The following is a 16874-nucleotide window of genomic DNA, read 5'->3' on the forward strand; positions in this document are numbered from 1 at the left end:
TCACTTCTTCCAGCAGAAAATGACACAAATCTTATCAAAGATGATGCAGCTGGTAACGCTCTGATTTGTAGTGTTTTATTGGGAGCTAGTATTCAGAACCACAAGAAAATGGCAGCCGTTTGCCCCTGTTTTTCCATCTGTTCGATTACTGTTGTGAATGTCTAATCCGTGCCCAATATCGGCGATACTATTGGTCCTGCTCCCGGACCACAAGACTATGGCCGACAATGACGTCATGTACACAGAGAGTTGGCTAAAAAAGGCTACGCTAATTAATATAAATCAATAATCATGAGACCTCAGTCCTTTATAACGAAAGTGTCGCCTCTTTCCCTGCTGCCTTCTCTTACACTGCAAGCGATATGTAACTCCCACTGAGGCCACAAGATGGAGACAAAAGCTTGTGTCTCTATACTTCAACAGATCAGGGTTCGCAATGCATGCTGGAAGTTGTAGTCCAATTATAGACGGCAAAAGGGCAAAGAACAGAACATGTTACTACAACCCCCAAGATGAGGATGAACAATACTAATCACGTATGTGGCGGGGGTGGCACAATGACACTGAGGCTAGAAACGCACGGACGGGGAGTAATGACGGTATGTGTGCTCAGAAAGAGGCACCGGAGGGTGACATTGATGAGACTGTGGTGTCCTGTCTGTGATTATTATACAGGAGGAGCAGACTGTGGTGTCCTGTCTGTTATTATTATACAGGAGGAGCAGACTGTGGTGTCCTGTCTGTTATTATACAGGAGGAGCAGACTGTGGTGTCCTGTCTGTTATTATTATACAGGAGGAGCAGACTGTGGTGTCCTGTCTGTTATTATTATACAGGAGGAGCAGACTGTGGTGTCCTGTCTGTGATTATTATACAGGAGGAGCAGACTGTGGTGTCCTGTCTGTTATTATACAGGAGGAGCAGACTGTGGTGTCCTGTCTGTTATTATACAGGAGGAGCAGACTGTGGTGTCCTGTCTGTTATTATTATACAGGAGGAGCAGACTGTGGTGTCCTGTCTGTTATTATTATTATACAGGAGGAGCAGACTGTGGTGTCCTGTCTGTGATTATTATACAGGAGGAGCAGACTGTGGTGTCCTGTCTGTTGTTATTATACAGGAGGAGCAGACTGTGGTGTCCTGTCTGTTGTTATTATACAGGAGGAGCAGACTGTGGTGTCCTGTCTGTTATTATTATTATACAGGAGGAGCAGACTGTGGTGTCCTGTCTGTGATTATTATACAGGAGGAGCAGACTGTGGTGTCCTGTCTGTTGTTATTATACAGGAGGAGCAGACTGTGGTGTCCTGTCTGTTGTTATTATACAGGAGGAGCAGACTGTGGTGTCCTGTCTGTTGTTATTATACAGGAGGAGCAGACTGTGGTGTCCTGTCTGTTATTATTATACAGGAGGAGCAGACTGTGGTGTCCTGTCTGTTGTTATTATACAGGAGGAGCAGACTGTGGTGTCTTGTCTGTTATTATTATACAGGAGGAGCAGACTGCGGTGTCCTGTCTGTTATTATTATACAGGAGGAGCAGACTGTGGTGTCCTGTCTGTTATTATTATTATACAGGAGGAGCAGACTGTGGTGTCCTGTCTGTTGTTATTATACAGGAGGAGCAGACTGTGGTGTCCTGTCTGTTATTATTATACAGGAGGAGCAGACTGTGGTGTCCTGTCTGTTGTTATTATACAGGAGGAGCAGACTGTGGTGTCTTGTCTGTTATTATTATACAGGAGGAGCAGACTGCGGTGTCCTGTCTGTTATTATTATACAGGAGGAGCAGACTGTGGTGTCCTGTCTGTTATTATTATTATACAGGAGGAGCAGACTGTGGTGTCCTGTCTGTTGTTATTATACAGGAGGAGCAGACTGTGGTGTCCTGTCTGTTATTATTATACAGGAGGAGCAGACTGTGGTGTCCTGTCTGTTGTTATTATACAGGAGGAGCAGACTGTGGTGTCTTGTCTGTTATTATTATACAGGAGGAGCAGACTGCGGTGTCCTGTCTGTTATTATTATACAGGAGGAGCAGACTGTGGTGTCCTGTCTGTTATACAGGAGGAGCAGACTGTGGTGTCCTGTCTGTTATTATACAGGAGGAGCAGACTGTGGTGTCCTGTCTGTTATTATTATACAGGAGGAGCAGACTGTGGTGTCCTGTCTGTAATTATTATTATTATTATTATTATTATTATACAGGAGGAGCAGACTGTGGTGTCTTGTCTGTTATTATTATACAGGAGGAGCAGACTGCGGTGTCCTGTCTGTTATTATTATTATACAGGAGGAGCAGACTGTGGTGTCCTGTCTGTTATTATTATTATACAGGAGGAGCAGACTGTGGTGTCCTGTCTGTTATTATTATTATTATTATACAGGAGGAGCAGACTGTGGTGTCCTGTCTGTTATTATTATTATACAGGAGGAGCAGACTGTGGTGTCCTGTCTGTAATTATTATTATTATTATTATTATACAGGAGGAGCAGACTGTGGTGTCCTGTCTGTTATTATACAGGAGGAGCAGACTGTGGTGTCCTGTCTGTTATTATTATACAGGAGGAGCAGACTGTGGTGTCTTGTCTGTGATTATTATACAGGAGGAGCAGACTGCGGTGTCCTGTCTGTTATTATTATTATACAGGAGGAGCAGACTGTGGTGTCCTGTCTGTTATTATTATTATACAGGAGGAGCAGACTGTGGTGTCCTGTCTGTTATTATTATTATTATTATACAGGAGGAGCAGACTGTGGTGTCCTGTCTGTTATTATTATTATACAGGAGGAGCAGACTGTGGTGTCCTGTCTGTTATTATTATACAGGAGGAGCAGACTGTGGTGTCCTGTCTGTTGTTATTATACAGGAGGAGCAGACTGTGGTGTCTTGTCTGTTATTATTATACAGGAGGAGCAGACTGCGGTGTCCTGTCTGTTATTATTATACAGGAGGAGCAGACTGTGGTGTCCTGTCTGTTATACAGGAGGAGCAGACTGTGGTGTCCTGTCTGTTATACAGGAGGAGCAGACTGTGGTGTCCTGTCTGTTATTATACAGGAGGAGCAGACTGTGGTGTCCTGTCTGTTATTATTATACAGGAGGAGCAGACTGTGGTGTCCTGTCTGTTATTATACAGGAGGAGCAGACTGTGGTGTCCTGTCTGTTATTATTATACAGGAGGAGCAGACTGTGGTGTCCTGTCTGTAATTATTATTATTATTATTATACAGGAGGAGCAGACTGTGGTGTCTTGTCTGTGATTATTATACAGGAGGAGCAGACTGCGGTGTCCTGTCTGTTATTATTATTATACAGGAGGAGCAGACTGTGGTGTCCTGTCTGTTATTATTATTATACAGGAGGAGCAGACTGTGGTGTCCTGTCTGTTATTATTATTATTATTATACAGGAGGAGCAGACTGTGGTGTCCTGTCTGTTATTATTATTATACAGGAGGAGCAGACTGTGGTGTCCTGTCTGTAATTATTATTATTATTATTATTATTATACAGGAGGAGCAGACTGTGGTGTCCTGTCTGTTATTATACAGGAGGAGCAGACTGTGGTGTCCTGTCTGTTATTATTATACAGGAGGAGCAGACTGTGGTGTCTTGTCTGTGATTATTATACAGGAGGAGCAGACTGCGGTGTCCTGTCTGTTATTATTATTATACAGGAGGAGCAGACTGTGGTGTCCTGTCTGTTATTATTATTATACAGGAGGAGCAGACTGTGGTGTCCTGTCTGTTATTATTATTATTATTATACAGGAGGAGCAGACTGTGGTGTCCTGTCTGTTATTATTATTATACAGGAGGAGCAGACTGTGGTGTCCTGTCTGTTATTATTATAAAGGGGGAGCAGACTGTGGTGTCCTGTCTGTTATTATTATACAGGAGGAGCAGACTGTGGTGTCCTGTCTGTTATTATTATTATACAGGAGGAGCAGACTGTGGTGTCCTGTCTGTTATTATTATTATACAGGAGGAGCAGACTGTGGTGTCCTGTCTGTTATTATTATTATACAGGAGGAGCAGACTGTGGTGTCCTGTCTGTTATTATTATACAGGAGGAGCAGACTGTGGTGTCCTGTCTGTTATTATTATTATACAGGAGGAGCAGACTGTGGTGTCCTGTCTGTTATTATTATTATACAGGGGGAGCAGACTGTGGTGTCCTGTCTGTTATTATTATTATACAGGAGGAGCAGACTGTGGTGTCCTGTCTGTTATTATTATACAGGAGGAGCAGACTGTGGTGTCCTGTCTGTTATTATTATAAAGGAGGAGCAGACTGTGGTGTACTGCCTGTTATACAGGAGGAGCAGACTGTGGTGTCCTGTCTGTTATTAGTATACAGGAGGGGCAGACTGTGGTGTCCTGTCTGTGATTATTATACAGGAGGAGCAGACTGTGGTGTCCTGTCTGTAATTATTATTATTATACAGGAGGAGCAGACTGTGGTGTCCTGTCTGTTGTTGTTGTTGTTATTATTATACAGGAGGAGTAGACTGTGGTGTCTTGTCTGTGATTATTATACAGGAGGAGCAGACTGCGGTGTCCTGTCTGTTATTATTATTATACATTAGGAGCAGACTGTGGTGTCCTGTCTGTTATTATTATTATTATTATTATTATACAGGAGGAGCAGACTGTGGTGTCCTGTCTGTTATTATTATTATTATTATTATTATACAGGAGGAGCAGACTGTGGTGTCCTGTCTGTTATTATTATTATACAGGAGGAGCAGACTGTGGTGTCCTGTCTGTTATTATTATTATTATTATTATTATTATACAGGAGGAGCAGACTGTGGTGTCCTGTCTGTTGTTATTATAATACAGGAGGAGCAGACTGTGGTGTCCTATCTGTTATTATTATTATTATTATTATTATTATACAGGAGGAGCAGACTGTGGTGTCCTGTCTGTTGTTGTTGTTGTTATTATTATACAGGAGGAGTAGACTGTGGTGTCTTGTCTGTGATTATTATACAGGAGGAGCAGACTGCGGTGTCCTGTCTGTTATTATTATTATACATTAGGAGCAGACTGGTGTCCTGTCTGTTATTATTATTATTATTATTATTATACAGGAGGAGCAGACTGTGGTGTCCTGTCTGTTATTATTATTATTATTATTATTATTATTATTATTATACAGGAGGAGCAGACTGTGGTGTCCTGTCTGTTATTATTATTATACAGGAGGAGCAGACTGTGGTGTCCTGTCTGTTATTATTATTATTATTATTATTATTATACAGGAGGAGCAGACTGTGGTGTCCTGTCTGTTGTTATTATAATACAGGAGGAGCAGACTGTGGTGTCCTATCTGTTATTATTATTATTATTATTATACAGGAGGAGCAGACTGTGGTGTCCTGTCTGTTATTATTATTATACGGGAGGAGCAGACTGTGGTGTCCTGTCTGTTATTATTATTATTATACAGGAGGAGCAGACTGTGGTGTCCTGTCTGTTATTATTATTATACGGGAGGAGCAGACTGTGGTGTCCTGTCTGTTATTATTATTATTATACAGGAGGAGCAGACTGTGGTGTCCTGTCTGTTATTATTATACAGGAGGAGTAGACTGTGGTGTCCTGTCTGTTATTATTATTATACAGGGGGAGCAGACTGTGGTGTCCTGTCTGTTATTATTATTATACAGGAGGAGCAGACTGTGGTGTCCTGTCTGTTATTATTATTATTATACAGGAGGAGCAGACTGTGGTGTCCTGTCTGTTATTATTATACAGGAGGAGCAGACTGTGGTGTCCTGTCTGTTATTATACAGGAGGAGCAGACTGTGGTGTCCTGTCTGTTATTATTATTATTATTATTATACAGGAGGAGCAGGCTGTGGTGTCCTGTCTGTTATTATTATTATACAGGAGGAGCAGACTGTGGTGTCCTGTCTGTTATTATTATTATTATTATTATTATTATTATTATACAGGAGGAGCAGACTGTGGTGTCCTGTCTGTTGTTATTATAATACAGGAGGAGCAGACTGTGTTGTCCTGTCTGTTATTATTATTATTATTATTATTATTATACAGGAGGAGCAGACTGCGGTGTCCTGTCTGTTATTATTATTATTATTATACAGGAGGAGCAGACTGTGGTGTCCTGTCTGTTATTATTATTATACAGGAGGAGCAGACTGTGGTGTCCTGTCTGTTATTATTATTATTATACAGGAGGAGCAGACTGTGGTGTCCTGTCTGTTATTATTATACAGGAGGAGCAGACTGTGGTGTCCTGTCTGTTATTATTATTATTATTATTCAGGAGGAGCAGACTGTGGTGTCCTGTCTGTTATTATTATTATACAGGAGGAGCAGACTGTGGTGTCCTGTCTGTTGTTGTTATAATGCAGGAGGAGCAGACTGTGGTGTCCTGTTTGTTATTATTATTATACAGGAGGAGCAGACTGTGGTGTCCTGTCTGTTATTATTATTATTATTATTAGTATTATTATACAGGAGGAGCAGACTGTGGTGTCCTGTCTGTTATTATTATTACTATTCAGGAGGAGCAGACTGCGGTGTCCTGTCTATTATTATTATTATACAGGAGGAGCAGACTGTGGTGTCCTGTCTGTTATTATTATTATTATTATTATTATTATTATACAGGAGGAGCAGACTGCGGTGTCCTGTCTGTTATTATTATTATACAGGAGGAGCAGACTGCGGTGTCCTGTCTGTTATTATTATCATACAGGAGGAGCAGACTGTGGTGTCCTGTCTATTATTATTATTAAACAGGAGGAGCAGACTGCGGTGTCCTGTCTGTTATTATTATTATTATTATTATTATTATTATTACACAGGAGGAGCAGACTGTGGTGTCCTGTCTGTTATGTTATTATACAGGAGGAGCAGACTGCGGTGTCCTGTCTGTTATTATTATTATACAGGAGGAGCAGACTGTGGTGTCCTGTCTGTTATTATTATTATTATTATACAGGAGGAGCAGACTGTGTTGTCCTGTCTGTTATTATTATTATTATTATTATTATTATTATTATTATTATTATTATACAGGAGGAGCAGACTGTGGTGTCCTGTCTGTTATTATTATTATACAGGAGGAGCAGACTGTGGTGTCCTGTCTGTTATTATTATTATTATTATACAGGAGGAGCAGACTGTGGTGTCCTGTCTGTTATTATTATTATTATTATTATTATTATTATTATTATTATTATACAGGAGGAGCAGACTGTGGTGTCCTGTCTGTTATTATTATACAGGAGGAGCAGACTGTGGTGTCCTGTCTGTTATTATACAGGAGGAGCAGACTGTGGTGTCCTGTCTGTTATTAATATTATACAGGAGGAGCAGACTGTGGTGTCCTGTCTGTTATTATACAGGAGGAGCAGACTGTGGTGTCCTGTCTGTTGTTGTTATTATTATACAGGAGGAGCAGACTGTGGTGTCCTGTCTGTTATTATTATTATTATACAGGAGGAGCAGACTCTGGTGTCCTGTCTGTTATTATTATTATTATACAGGAGGAGCAGACTGTGTTGTCCTGTCTATTATTATTATTATTATTATTATTATTATTATTATACAGGAGGAGCAGACTGTGGTGTCCTGTCTGTTATTATTATTATTATTATTATTATACAGGAGGAGCAGACTGTGGTGTCCTGTCTGTTATTATTATACAGGAGGAGCAGACTGTGGTGTCCTGTCTGTTATTATTATTATTATTATTATACAGGAGGAGCAGACTGTGTTGTCCTGTCTGTTATTATTATTATTATTATTATTATTATACAGGAGGAGCAGACTGTGGTGTCCTGTCTGTTATTATTATACAGGAGGAGCAGACTGTGGTGTCCTGTCTGTTATTATACAGGAGGAGCAGACTGTGGTGTCCTGTCTGTTATTATTATTATACAGGAGGAGCAGACTGTGGTGTCCTGTCTGTTATTATTATTGTTATTATTATACAGGAGGAGCAGACTGTGGTGTCCTGTCTGTTATTATTATTATTATTATTATTATTATACAGGAGGAGCAGACTGTGGTGTCCTGTCTGTTATTATTATTATACAGGAGGAGCAGACTGTGTTGTCCTGTCTATTATTATTATTATTATTATTATTATTATTATACAGGAGGAGCAGACTGTGGTGTCCTGTCTGTTATTATTATTATTATTATTATTATACAGGAGGAGCAGACTGTGGTGTCCTGTCTGTTATTATTATTATACAGGAGGAGCAGACTGTGGTGTCCTGTCTGTTATTATTATTATTATTATTATTATTATTATTATACAGGAGGAGCAGACTGTGGTGTCCTGTCTGTTATTATTATACAGGAGGAGCAGACTGTGGTGTCCTGTCTGTTATTATACAGGAGGAGCAGACTGTGGTGTCCTGTCTGTTATTATTATACAGGAGGAGCAGACTGTGGTGTCCTGTCTGTTATTATTATTATTATTATTATACAGGAGGAGCAGACTGTGGTGTCCTGTCTGTTATTATTATTATACAGGAGGAGCAGACTGTGGTGTCCTGTCTGTTATTATTATTATTATTATTATTATTATTATACAGGAGGAGCAGACTGTGGTGTGCTGTCTGTTATTATTATACAGGAGGAGCAGACTGTGGTGTCCTGTCTGTTATTATTATTATACAGGAGGAGCAGACTGTGGTGTCCTGTCTGTTATTATTATTATTATTATTATTATTATTATTATTATTATACAGGAGGAGCAAACTGTGGTGTGCTGTCTGTTATTATTATACAGGAGGAGCAGACTGTGTTGTCCTGTCTGTTATTATTATTATTATTATACAGGAGGAGCAGACTGTGGTGTTCTGTCTGTTATTATTATACAGGAGGAGCAGACTGTGGTGTCCTGTCTGTTATTATTATTATTATTATTATTATTATACAGGAGGAGCAGACTGTGGTGTCCTGTCTGTTATTATTATTATTATACAGGAGGAGCAGACTGTGGTGTCCTGTCTGTTATTATTATTATTATTATTATTATACAGGAGGAGCAGACTGTGGTGTCCTGTCTGTTATTATTATTATTATTATTATTATTATTATTATTATTATACAGGAGGAGCAGACTGTGGTGTCCTGTCTGTTATTATTATTATTATTATACAGGAGGAGCAGACTGTGTTGTCCTGTCTGTTATTATTATTATTATTATACAGGAGGAGCAGACTGTGGTGTCCTGTCTGTTATTATTATACAGGAGGAGCAGACTGTGGTGTCCTGTCTGTTATTATTATACAGGAGGAGCAGACTGTGGTGTCCTGTCTGTTATTATTATTATTATACAGGAGGAGCAGACTGTGGTGTCCTGTCTGTTATTATTATTATTATACAGGAGGAGCAGACTGTGGTGTCCTGTCTGTTATTATTATTATTATACAGGGGGAGCAGACTGTGGTGTCCTGTCTGTTATTATTATTATACAGGAGGAGCAGACTGTGTTGTCCTGTCTGTTGTTATTATTATTATTATTATTATTATTATTATTATTATACAGGAGGAGCAGACTGTGGTGTCCTGTCTGTTATTATTATTATACAGGAGGAGCAGACTGTGGTGTCCTGTCTGTTATTATTATTATTATTATTATTATTATTATTATTATTATTATTATACAGGAGGAGCAGACTGTGGTGTCCTGTCTGTTGTTATTATTATTATTATTATTATTATTATTATTCAGGAGGAGCAGACTGTGGTGTCCTGTCTGTTATTATTATTATTATTATTATACAGGAGGAGCAGACTGTGTTGTCCTGTCTGTTATTATTATTATTATACAGGAGGAGCAGACTGTGGTGTCCTGTCTGTTATTATTATTATTATTATTATTATTATTATACAGGAGGAGCAGACTGTGGTGTCCTGTCTGTTATTATTATTATTATACAGGAGGAGCAGACTGTGGTGTCCTGTCTGTTATTATTATTATTATACAGGAGGAGCAGACTGTGGTGTCCTGTCTGTTATTATTATACAGGAGGAGCAGACTGTGGTGTCCTGTCTGTTATTATTATTATACAGGAGGAGCAGACTGTGGTGTTCTGTCTGTTGTTGTTGTTGTTATTATTATTAATATTATATTATTATTATTATTATACAGGAGGAGCAGACTGTGGTGTCCCGTCTGTTATTATTATTATACAGGAGGAGCAGACTGTGGTGTACTGTCTGTTATTATTATTATTATTCAGGAGGAGCAGACTGTGGTGTCCTGTCTGTTATTATTATTATACAGGAGGAGCAGACTGTGGTGTCCTGTCTGTTATTATTATTATTATTATACAGGAGGAGCAGACTGTGGTGTCCTGTCTGTTATTATTATTATTATTATACAGGAGGAGCAGACTGTGGTGTCCTGTCTGTTATTATTATTATACAGGAGGAGCAGACTGTGGTGTCCGGTCTGTTATTATTATTATTATTATACAGGAGGAGCAGACTGTGGTGTCCTGTCTGTTATTATTATTATTATACAGGAGGAGCAGACTGTGGTGTCCTGTCTGTTATACAGGAGGAGCAGACTGTGGTGTCCGGTCTGTTATTATTATTATTATACAGGAGGAGCAGACTGTGGTGTGCTGTCTGTTATTATTATTATTATACAGGAGGAGCAGACTGTGGTGTCCTGTCTGTTATTATTATTATTATACAGGAGGAGCAGACTGTGGTGTCCTGTCTGTTATTATTATTATTATACAGGAGGAGCAGACTGTGGTGTCCGGTCTGTTATTATTATTATTATACAGGAGGAGCAGACTGTGGTGTCCTGTCTGTTATTATTATACAGGAGGAGCAGACTGTGGTGTCCGGTCTGTGATTATTATACAGGAGGAGCAGACTGTGGTGTCCTGTCTGTTATTATACAGGAGGAGCAGACTGTGGTGTCCTGTCTGTTATTATTATTATACAGGAGGAGCAGACTGTGGTGTCCTGTCTGTTATTATTATACAGGAGGAGCAGACTGTGGTGTCCTGTCTCTTATTATTATTATTATACAGGAGGAGCAGACTGTGGTGTCCTGTCTGTTATTATACAGGGGGAGCAGACTGTGGTGTCCTGTCTGTTATTATTATACAGGGGGAGCAGACTGTGGTGTCCTGTCTGTTATTATTATACAGGAGGAGCAGACTGTGGTGTCCTGTCTGTTATTATTATTATACAGGAGGAGCAGACTGTGGTGTCCTGTCTGTTGTTGTTGTTGTTATACAGGAGGAGCAGACTGTGGTGTCCTGTCTGTTGTTGTTATTAGTATACAGGAGGAGCAGACTGTGGTGTCCTGTCTGTTGTTATTATTATTATACAGGAGGAGCAGACTGTGGTGTCCTGTCTGTTGTTGTTGTTGTTATTATTATTATACAGGAGGAGCAGACTGTGGTGTCCTGTCTGTTGTTGTTGTTGTTATTATTATTATAATACAGGAGGAGCAGACTGTGGTGTCCTGTCTATTATTATTATTATACGGGAGGAGCAGACTGTGGTGTCCTGTCTGTTGTTATTATTATTATTATTATTATACAGGAGGAGCAGACTGTGGTGTCCTGTCTGTTATTATTATACTGGAGGAGCAGACTGTGTTGTCCTGTCTGTTATTATACTGGAGGAGTAGACTGTGGTGTTCTGTCTGTTGTTGTTGTTGTTGTTGTTATTATTATACAGGAGGAGCAGACTTTAGTGTCCTGTCTGTTGTTGTTGTTATTATTATTATTATAATACAGGAGGAGCAGACTGTGGTGTCCTGTCTGTCATTATTATTATTATTATACAGGAGGAGCAGACTGCGGTGTCCTGTCTGTTATTATACAGGAGGAGCAGACTGTGGTGTCCTGTCTGTTATTATACAGGAGGAGCAGACTGTGGTGTCCTGTCTGTTATTATACAGGAGGAGCAGACTGTGGTGTCCTGTCTGTTATTATACAGGAGGAGCAGACTGTGGTGTCCTGTCTGTTGTTGTTGTTATTATTATTATTATTATTATTATTATTATTATACAGGAGGAGCAGACTGTGGTGTCCTGTCTGTTATTATTATACAGGAGCAGCAGACTGCGGTGTCCTGTCTGTTATTATTATTATTATTATACAGGAGGAGCAGACTGTGGTGTCCTGTCTGTTATTATACAGGAGGAGCAGACTGTGGTGTCCTGTCTGTTGTTGTTGTTATTATTATTATTATTATTATTATTATTATTATTATTATTATAATACAGGAGGAGCAAACTGTGGTGTCCTGTCTGTTATTATTATTATTATTATTATTATACAGGAGGAGCAGACTGTGGTGTCCTGTCTGTTGTTGTTGTTGTTATTATTATACAGGAGGAGTAGACTGTGGTGTCTTGTCTGTGATTATTATACAGGAGGAGCAGACTGCTGTGTCCTGTCTGTTATTATTATTATACATTAGGAGCAGACTGGTGTCCTGTCTGTTATTATTATTATTATTATTATACAGGAGGAGCAGACTGTGGTGTCCTGTCTGTTATTATTATTATTATTATTATACAGGAGGAGCAGACTGTGGTGTCCTGTCTGTTATTATTATTATTATTATTATTATTATTATTATTATACAGGAGGAGCAGACTGTGGTGTCCTGTCTGTTATTATTATTATACAGGAGGAGCAGACTGTGGTGTCCTGTCTGTTATTATTATTATTATTATTATACAGGAGGAGCAGACTGTGGTGTCCTGTCTGTTGTTATTATAATACAGGAGGAGCAGACTGTGGTGTCCTATCTGTTATTATTATTATTATTATTATACAGGAGGAGCAGACTGTGGTGTCCTGTCTGTTATTATTATTATACGGGAGGAGCAGACTGTGGTGTCCTGTCTGTTATTATTATTATACAGGGGGAGCAGACTGTGGTGTCCTGTCTGTTATTATTATTATACAGGAGGAGCAGACTGTGGTGTCCTGTCTGTTATTATTATTATTATACAGGAGGAGCAGACTGTGGTGTCCTGTCTGTTATTATTATACAGGAGGAGCAGACTGTGGTGTCCTGTCTGTTATTATTATTATTATTATACAGGAGGAGCAGGCTGTGGTGTCCTGTCTGTTATTATTATTATACAGGAGGAGCAGACTGTGGTGTCCTGTCTGTTATTATTATTATTATTATTATTATTATTATTATACAGGAGGAGCAGACTGTGGTGTCCTGTCTGTTGTTATTATAATACAGGAGGAGCAGACTGTGTTGTCCTGTCTGTTATTATTATTATTATTATTATTATTATACAGGAGGAGCAGACTGCGGTGTCCTGTCTGTTATTATTATTATTATTATACAGGAGGAGCAGACTGTGGTGTCCTGTCTGTTATTATTATTATACAGGAGGAGCAGACTGTGGTGTCCTGTCTGTTATTATTATACAGGAGGAGCAGACTGTGGTGTCCTGTCTGTTATTATTATTATTATTATTCAGGAGGAGCAGACTGTGGTGTCCTGTCTGTTATTATTATTATACAGGAGGAGCAGACTGTGGTGTCCTGTCTGTTGTTGTTATAATGCAGGAGGAGCAGACTGTGGTGTCCTGTTTGTTATTATTATTATACAGGAGGAGCAGACTGTGGTGTCCTGTCTGTTATTATTATACAGGAGGAGCAGACTGTGGTGTCCTGTCTGTTATTATTATTACTATTCAGGAGGAGCAGACTGCGGTGTCCTGTCTATTATTATTATTATACAGGAGGAGCAGACTGTGGTGTCCTGTCTGTTATTATTATTATTATTATTATTATTATTATTACACAGGAGGAGCAGACTGTGGTGTCCTGTCTGTTATGTTATTATACAGGAGGAGCAGACTGCGGTGTCCTGTCTGTTATTATTATTATACAGGAGGAGCAGACTGTGGTGTCCTGTCTGTTATTATTATTATTATTATACAGGAGGAGCAGACTGTGTTGTCCTGTCTGTTATTATTATTATTATTATTATTATTATTATTATTATACAGGAGGAGCAGACTGTGGTGTCCTGTCTGTTATTATTATTATACAGGAGGAGCAGACTGTGGTGTCCTGTCTGTTATTATTATACAGGAGGAGCAGACTGTGGTGTCCTGTCTGTTATTATACAGGAGGAGCAGACTGTGGTGTCCTGTCTGTTATTAATATTATACAGGAGGAGCAGACTGTGGTGTCCTGTCTGTTATTATACAGGAGGAGCAGACTGTGGTGTCCTGTCTGTTATTATTATTATTATACAGGAGGAGCAGACTCTGGTGTCCTGTCTGTTATTATTATTATTATACAGGAGGAGCAGACTGTGTTGTCCTGTCTGTTATTATTATTATTATTATTATTATTATTATTATTATTATTATACAGGAGGAGCAGACTGTGGTGTCCTGTCTGTTATTATTATTATTATTATTATTATTATTATACAGGAGGAGCAGACTGTGGTGTCCTGTCTGTTATTATTATACAGGAGGAGCAGACTGTGGTGTCCTGTCTGTTATTATTATTATTATTATTATACAGGAGGAGCAGACTGTGTTGTCCTGTCTGTTATTATTATTATTATTATTATTATTATTATACAGGAGGAGCAGACTGTGGTGTCCTGTCTGTTATTATTATACAGGAGGAGCAGACTGTGGTGTCCTGTCTGTTATTATTATTATACAGGAGGAGCAGACTGTGGTGTCCTGTCTGTTATTATTATTGTTATTATTATACAGGAGGAGCAGACTGTGGTGTCCTGTCTGTTATTATTATTATTATTATTATTATTATTATTATACAGGAGGAGCAGACTGTGGTGTCCTGTCTGTTATTATTATTATACAGGAGGAACAGACTGTGGTGTCCTGTCTGTTATTATTATTATACAGGAGGAGCAGACTGTGGTGTCCTGTCTGTTATTATTATTATTATTATTATTATACAGGAGGAGCAGACTGTGGTGTCCTGTCTGTTATTATTATTATTATTATTATTATACAGGAGGAGCAGACTGTGGTGTCCTGTCTGTTATTATTATTATACAGGAGGAGCAGACTGTGGTGTCCTGTCTGTTATTATTATTATTATTATTATTATTATACAGGAGGAGCAGACTGTGGTGTCCTGTCTGTTATTATTATACAGGAGGAGCAGACTGTGGTGTCCTGTCTGTTATTATACAGGAGGAGCAGACTGTGGTGTCCTGTCTGTTATTATTATTATACAGGAGGAGCAGACTGTGGTGTCCTGTCTGTTATTATTATTATTATTATTATACAGGAGGAGCAGACTGTGGTGTACTGTCTGTTATTATTATTATACAGGAGGAGCAGACTGTGGTGTCCTGTCTGTTATTATTATTATTATTATTATTATTATTATTATTATACAGGAGGAGCAGACTGTGGTGTGCTGTCTGTTATTATTATACAGGAGGAGCAGACTGTGGTGTCCTGTCTGTTATTATTATTATACAGGAGGAGCAGACTGTGGTGTTCTGTCTGTTATTATTATACAGGAGGAGCAGACTGTGGTGTCCTGTCTGTTATTATTATTATACAGGAGGAGCAGACTGTGGTGTCCTGTCTGTTATTATTATTATTATTATTATTATTATTATACAGGAGGAGCAGACTGTGGTGTCCTGTCTGTTATTATTATACAGGAGGAGCAGACTGTGTTGTCCTGTCTGTTATTATTATTATTATTATACAGGAGGAGCAGACTGTGGTGTTCTGTCTGTTATTATTATACAGGAGGAGCAGACTGTGGTGTCCTGTCTGTTATTATTATTATTATTATTATTATTATACAGGAGGAGCAGACTGTGGTGTCCTGTCTGTTATTATTATTATTATACAGGAGGAGCAGACTGTGGTGTCCTGTCTGTTATTATTATTATTATTATTATTATTATTATTATTATTATTATACAGGAGGAGCAGACTGTGGTGTCCTGTCTGTTATTATTATTATTATTATACAGGAGGAGCAGACTGTGTTGTCCTGTCTGTTATTATTATTATTATTATACAGGAGGAGCAGACTGTGGTGTCCTGTCTGTTATTATTATACAGGAGGAGCAGACTGTGGTGTCCTGTCTGTTATTATTATACAGGAGGAGCAGACTGTGGTGTCCTGTCTGTTATTATTATTATTATACAGGAGGAGCAGACTGTGGTGTCCTGTCTGTTATTATTATTATTATACAGGAGGAGCAGACTGTGGTGTCCTGTCTGTTATTATTATTATTATACAGGGGGAGCAGACTGTGGTGTCCTGTCTGTTATTATTATTATACAGGAGGAGCAGACTGTGTTGTCCTGTCTGTTGTTATTATTATTATTATTATTATTATTATTATACAGGAGGAGCAGACTGTGGTGTCCTGTCTGTTATTATTATTATACAGGAGGAGCAGACTGTGGTGTCCTGTCTGTTATTATTATTATTATTATTATACAGGAGGAGCAGACTGTGGTGTCCTGTCTGTTGTTATTATTATTATTATTATTATTATTATTATTATTCAGGAGGAGCAGACTATGGTGTCCTGTCTGTTATTATTATTATTATTATTATACAGGAGGAGCAGACTGTGTTGTCCTGTCTGTTATTATTATTATTATACAGGAGGAGCAGACTGTGGTGTCCTGTCTGTTATTATTATTATTATTATTATTATTATTATTATTATACAGGAGGAGCAGACTGTGGTGTCCTGTCTGTTATTATTATTATTATACAGGAGGAGCAGACTGTGGTGTCCTGTCTGTTATTATTATTATTATACAGGAGGAGCAGACTGTGGTGTCCTGTCTGTTATTATTATACAGGAGGAGCAGACTGTGGTGTCCTGTCT

The 16874-nt window shown here is 38.7% G+C and overlaps 1 protein-coding gene across 2 annotated transcripts in view; it reads left to right on the top strand.

The window, feature by feature from the left end:
- The first annotated feature begins 522 nt into the window (after positions 1-522).
- LOC143765003 (uncharacterized) overlaps positions 523-16874 on the top strand; it is a 44204-nt gene continuing 27852 nt past the window's right edge. The window contains exon 1 of one of the 2 annotated variants that reach the window (XM_077251192.1): positions 523-599. The gene's annotated coding sequence lies outside the window, so the exon portion shown is untranslated. The remainder of the gene's footprint in view (positions 600-16874) is intronic. The other variant, XM_077251193.1, reaches the window with a different exon arrangement.

The sequence above is a fragment of the Ranitomeya variabilis genome, chromosome 4 (assembly GCF_051348905.1).
Source record: "Ranitomeya variabilis isolate aRanVar5 chromosome 4, aRanVar5.hap1, whole genome shotgun sequence".
Taxonomy (NCBI): domain Eukaryota; kingdom Metazoa; phylum Chordata; class Amphibia; order Anura; family Dendrobatidae; genus Ranitomeya; species Ranitomeya variabilis.